At 37.9% G+C, this 6,759-nt stretch overlaps 1 pseudogene; it reads right to left on the reverse strand.

Annotated features, from left to right (window-relative positions):
• Positions 1 to 3,859: 3,859 nt before the first annotated feature.
• LOC108287791 lies at positions 3,860 to 6,227 on the reverse strand (annotated as a pseudogene).
• Between the last annotated feature and the right edge of the window lie 532 nt (positions 6,228 to 6,759).

The following is a 6,759-nucleotide window of genomic DNA, read 5'->3' on the forward strand; positions in this document are numbered from 1 at the left end:
TTTAGTCTGCGGTCTTAAGGGAAGTTTAGTAAAATAATTAACTGGTTGACATAAAAGAATAACAATTTTGTCATAACCTTTGCCAAACTAAAAAAAATAACTTTCAGCCATCATATATGATGTGCTTATAAAATAAAAATAAAAATAAATCCTGTACTTATTTGTAGAATTAATTTTCCTTCATTCAAAATATAAATGTAAGAAATCTCTTATGAGATCTTGATGGAAAGAAAGGAAATGTGCAATCTGAAAGGGCATTGCTCTTATTTTATAATCCTGTTTCATATAATGTACTGTCCTTTGTTAGGTGTTCATAGCATGTGAATATGTACTCTGACACTTCTCAAGTGCTACAGGGCAGATGACATATGTATATAATGCATATGTATATATACATATATATGTATTACATACATGATACATTATATACATGTTTTTTCTAGGTATGTTGTTTATAATATAGGTATATGTTACTAGAAATAACCTGACGTGCACCTTCACTACAAACAACATACCTAGAAAAAATACATATGTATGTAAATGTTAAAATTATGTCAAAGAGTAAATATTAGGCCAAGCATAGTGGCACATGCCTGTAATTCCAGCACTTTGGGAGGCTGAGGCAGGAGGATGGCTTAAGTCTAGAAGTTTGAGATCAGCCTGGGCAACATAGAGACTCAATTTCTACAAATAAATTAAAAAATTATCTGGGCATAGTAGCGCACATCTCTAGGCTCACTGCAGCCTCGACCTCCCAGCTCTGGTCCTTGTGAGCTGGTCGATTGAGTCTGCAGTGAGCCTAGATCACACCCCTGCAATCCAGCCTGGGCAACAGAGTGAAACTTTGTCGCCTAAATAAATAAATAAATAAATGTTCCCCTTATTAATATAGAAACTTTTGAGGATATAAGCCATGCCTGTATTGTCTATTATTGTATCTTCCGCATCTAAAGTAGTATCTGGTACAAGGTAAATGAAAAATAATTATTTGGTAATAAACACAGTAGTAGAGTGACTTATGTGGTATTTAGACACACACATATAGCACACATAAGAGGAGTATTATTGTAAGTGGCAGTTCTTCCTCATGACTTAGTTGTATTTACTTATTTTTAGAGTAATTATTTCCTCTAAATTAATAAGGTCTTTTCCAGGCAAGAAAACAAATGTTAGCTTCCTGTGATTGACCATTGATGCTTCACTGTTAGCTAAAATACGATCTTGGTCACCGAGGTCTATATTTTTAAGATATTTTATTGGTATATTTAGATGCTATGGAGAATAAGGAAAAAAAATATCTTGAGTAAAGAATGAAAAATTTGTAACCAAATGGTGAGTCTGTCTAAAAGTGTATAATGAAATCATTTCTGTGATAATGAGGTTTAGGTGTGCTTTATATTTTTGCCCCCAAGTGTCTTCCTACTCCACCCTTTGCCATCACCTCTGGAGCCAACATAATTTTGCTCCGTATAAATCATTCTCATTAGGTGAACTAGATTGTGTTGATGAGTTCAGCTTGAAGAAGGTATACAAAGTGACAGAAAGGTAGAATTCTCAATTTACTCCAATATTTTGTATGATCTTTGAGGAACAGCTTTATGATGTGGTAATTGGGCAATAGTTCAGCATTCTGATAGCCCCAGGAGATTCAATTCCATAGTAACAAAAGACATTTAAAAAGCATATCTTTTTATTTAAGAGTATCCTGAATATCAATGCACTTATTTTGCTTTTTTGAAAAATCTGAGAAATACTTTAGAATCTATATTTTTTTCTTTTTATTCAATATTGTTCATGCTTCGAGCACTGACTCACCAAAGGGTGATGTAGGAGGCGTCAAGCTCCATCAGGCTAGCTAAGTTCTGTACATCACTGATTACTACCCTGATGACTTCTCTATTCAGGCCCGGAAGTCAGATTTGCTTCTTTGTAAGGAAACGGCAGGACTGACAGCACACAATGAATCATGTCTAACAACATGCTGACAAGCTGGCAAGAGACAGCCTGTACAGTGACAAATACAGCTGACAACAAGTGTAAACATCTGTTTGGTAGAATTTATGAGAAAAGAATACAAACAAGGAGACTTGTTTTTTCTTTTTATAAGAGAATTTAGAGACTCTTTCTATTCAACAGCAGCAACATAAGAAATACACATTAGCCCTCAAGATTTATTTATTACAAGCACAACTAGATTATAAATGGTCTGTGCAGATTAGCATTTTGATTATCAAACTGCTGTTCCAAATATCTGATGAACAGATATTAGAATAGTTCTTAAACATACTGATTAAACACACATCGATGTTGCTATTTTTAACACTTGCTTATATTCAGGTGTAAATCAGTTTCCTTAAAGCTTAAAGTGAAAAATATAAAAGATATGTAACAGTACAAGTCATTTCTCAGGGAGACAAAGATCTAAACCATAATTTTTGATTCAATATTGGGGATTAAGTAAACAAATTTTAAAAGGAGGTCAACAGAGTAACATGCCCATAATTACATGTTCAAATCGCTTATGCAGTAATCAAATTTATTATTTCACCACCAGCCTGTCATTCCACACATTTGCCTTTGTCTATAACATAAAGCACCATAATTTTCTCAGTTCTAGAACAAGTCCTATATTTAAAAATGTTGTTTCTTAACAATTATAATAACAAAAAAACAAAATAACAACAATAAATCTGTTCAATAATTAGTTCAAAAATTAGTTCAATAATTAATCTTCCCCTCTTCCTCCTGCAGGAGATTTTGTATCAGACTGACAATCACTGCTGCACAGATAAACTTTCACAAATGGTAATGTGTTGCATTGTTCAGGTGATTTGGGCAGAAAAAAAGTTAAGACACTTTGGTTTCTGACAAGTTGATTTTATCCCCTTTACAGTTCTTGATATGAGCTGTTTTCTTATAATTGTTATTGTAGGTTTCTCTTTTTTCTCTGTTATACTGGAATGACTTTAAGGGAAGAGCATGTGCTTTTCACGTAGTAAATGCTGATTTCAATGATTAATATACTAATGTTATTTAATGTCAAATAAAATAAACTAGGCTGGAGTAAAATGGACCTAGATGTTTTCCTCTAGCCTGAATGGCACAAGCTCTGACCCAGCAGCACTTTTACTGGTATCTTTTCTGTCCATTCTTTCTTTTTTTCTTTTTTAATTGAGTTATTGGATATTTATTGAGTATTCACTATATACTAAGCAAAAGGGACAGAAACAAATGGTCTGTTCAGAGTTACTTTTAACTCTTTCAGCTATGTCTCAGTCTTCATCATTAAAAAAAAATCAATTCTTCTGAGTTAGTACATATTCATTCTTTGGTTATTCTTCATATACTCAAGTCTCCTTCCAAATGCTATGTAATGCTGTGACTACTTAACATTCCAATCATTGGCTGGGCACAGTGGCTCAAGCCTGTAATCCCAGCACTTTGGGAGGCCGAAGCAGTTTTGAGGCCGGGAGTTCGAGACCAGCCTTGCCAACATGGCAAAACCCTGTTGCTACTAAAAAAAAATACAAATTAGCTGGTGTGGCAGCACACACCTGTAATCCCAGCTACTCAGGAGGCTGAGGTAGGAGAAGCACTTGAACCCAGGAGGCGGAGGTTGCAGTGAGCTGAGAATGTGCCACTGTACTCCACCTGGGTGACAGAGCAAGACCCTGTCTCAAAAAACAAATAAAAATATTCCAATCATTTTCTAAAATTCTTTAGGAATTACCATTTTTTTTTACCTTTGTTTGACAAAGCAGTCATCAATGGAATAAAATCCTTCCTTTTGGTAGCAGTGAAGCATTATAATACTTGATGGTGTCAGACATCCATTTTTAGTAAAAACCAAAACACTGAGCTATAAAACATCATATGCTATGCCAATCAGTGAACTTCTGAGAAGACAGTTTTCCTTGCTTTTATTATCTGAATTCAAAACATCAGTTACAAGGAGTTTGTAAGCAATTGTAGTAAACTAAAATTAAAGCACAGTCAATGTATATGTCTGCAAAGCATCACAAACTCGAAGCAGTGTTTGTAAATGAAGTTTGCCAATATTCCAGAGAAACTGAGGCAGTATGTGGAAGAGACTGGATCCTGACAAGTCACATGAGTGAAATGGTAACGAAAGTCCAGATTAGTCTTATATGCATATTCCCTCCCCTGCCTTCTTGCCTTCCTTAAGAAGCTAAACTAAGTCATATAGCAGGAAAATGGATCTCTCCTAACTTAGCTGACTGGGCTAAATTCTTAACCATAAAAGGAGAATCCTAACCGTTTGTTTCTTTTGAGCAATGCTTTCCAAAGTCACTGAAGCAAGACTCTGGCATTCTAGACAAGAACCTGACTAGCTACAGCGGCAGAAAGACAAGATGAACTCTGGTGCTGTCCTTTCACTGATTCTCCCCATTACAATCTCATTGTAATGCTAAATTCTTCATCCAAGATGGGCCTTATATGGTCCTGCAGTGCATGCTAGAGCATGACATCTTACTGAACAAGGCAGGAAAAAGGTCCACCTAAACATGCTTCTGTGTCATTCCCTTTTTCTGCCTCAACTTCCTTAAAGTGACAAAGGCCAAGCCCCTTGGGGAGCTCGCACCTGGATCACTTTCCTAAGCCCTCCTCCCTTGTGCATTGAAGCCACAAGCTACGAAACCTGAAACTACCTTTGCAAAAATTATAACTGAGGAAATTATAACAGTGAACAAGATCAGACCTAATCGACTTCATCTTGCTTCTAACGTTTAAGCTTTCCTTGTTCATTCCTGGTCATAGGCAGAACTAACCTTGGGAAGGAGTTCAGTTTATAGTTTAACTCTGAAAACAAAAATTGATAATATCTCTTACCTGAAAAAAACAAAAAACAGGCCGGGCGCGGTGGCTCACGCCCGTAATCCCAGCACTTTGGGAGGCCGAGGCGGGTGGATCACGAGGTCAAGAGATCGAGACCATCCTGGTCAACATAGTGAAACCCCGTCTCTACTAAAAATACAAAAAATCAGCTGGGCATGGTGGCGCATGCCTGTAATCCCAGCTACTCAGGAGGCTGAGGCAGGAGAATTGCCTTAACCCAGGAGGCGGAGGTTGCGGTGAGCCGAGATCGCACCATTGCACTCCAGCCTGGGCGACAAGAGCGAAACGCCATCTCAAAAAAAACAAAAACAAAAACAAAAAACCTTTTGCCTGGGGACCAGTATGCCTTTGTAGGATTTACAAATTAACTGCAAGATTAGGAATTACAATGCAGGGGTCATTCAGTCCCTAGTTGCAGGAGTTTGAACCTCCTCAAATTGCTCCTGGGAATAACATCACTATTGTAATACCTAAGATCACTGTTTCAGATATTTTGCAGACCCCGCACTTATGCACCAGCTGACACCACCTAGACAGGTAATTTAACTCAACCCGTTCTACCATCCCACCCAGTAACAGAAGACAGCAACAAAAACTCACTCAGACTGCAGATGATTCCATCTCTAACCTGAATAATCAGTGTTCCCCATTTTTCAAGCCCCTACCACAGAAATTTCCTTTAAAAACTCAAATCCCTGAATGTTCTGGAGACCTGATTTGAGTAGTAATAAAACTCTGGTTTCACACTCTTTTTCTATTGCAATTTCCCTCTCCTGATAAATCAGCTCTGTCTGGAGCCAATAGATCGGCAGTGGGCAAGGTGAGCTGCCCACTAGTGGGTGATTACAAACTTTGCCTGAGGGGAAAAAAATACCTCCCTTTGGCCTCTTATTTTTCCTTACACAAGAGTCAAAGAACTCAAGGTTCCTGTGTGGTAATAAAACCAGCTGTTGTCCCAAATAACACCATTCCATAAACATTTAATGTCATTTATTTTGTAAGGAATTACAATGTAGGGGCCATTCAGTCCCTAGTTGCAGGAGTTTGAACGGCCTCAAATTGCTCCTGGGAATAACATCACTATTGTAACACCTGAGATCACTGTTTCAGCTATTTTGCAGACCCTGCACTCGTGCACCAGCTGACACCACCTAGACAGGTAATCTAACTCAACCCATTCTGCCATCTCACCCAGGAACAGAAGACAGCAACAAAAATTCACTTGTTTCTGTGGTTTTTTGTGTGATGTTGATGGCCATTCGACTTCTACGTTTTGCATCTTCTTGACAAGCACTGGGTTGACCATGCATATATGCTGCCATCTTGATGTACTTGAGTGCTTCCCAAGTTCCCACCTGTACCACACCTGCATCCCTCAAGTCAGCTCTAGCCTATTTCTCCTCTCTCTGGTTTCTGATGGAGCTTCTTCACTGTCAGTATCCTTAGAGAGACTGGGAAGCAGAGAAAGTTTCTGAATATCCCAAGATATTTGCAACAGGATCAGGAGGACGCCCATCTTGTCTTCATCATTGCTTCAACCTCCACATACTGGAAATGGATGGTAGGTAGGAATATTATCAGAGGCCTGGATTATGTAGATATTATTTCAGTCGGGGTGATGCTAGCCACCTGAGACTTAACCAGAATTATTTAAATCCAGTTCTTCCTTATCTTCAAGATGGAGCTGGAGTTTTAAACAATACTAGTTACTGTTGAGAAATGCTGAGTGTATGATTGCTGAGAAATGCTGAGTGTATGATAAAATTATATTGTTTGCTAAGAACGATGGCAAGGAAAACTTAGCTGACCCCAAGTGGAAAACTACTTGGGGCATTCTAAAGCAGCAAAACAGTATACGTATATCATACACCAGTTAAAACAATTCTTTAAGCACGGGGTATG

The sequence above is a fragment of the Cebus imitator genome, unplaced genomic scaffold, assembly GCF_001604975.1.
Source record: "Cebus imitator isolate Cc_AM_T3 unplaced genomic scaffold, Cebus_imitator-1.0 Scaffold355, whole genome shotgun sequence".
Taxonomy (NCBI): domain Eukaryota; kingdom Metazoa; phylum Chordata; class Mammalia; order Primates; family Cebidae; genus Cebus; species Cebus imitator.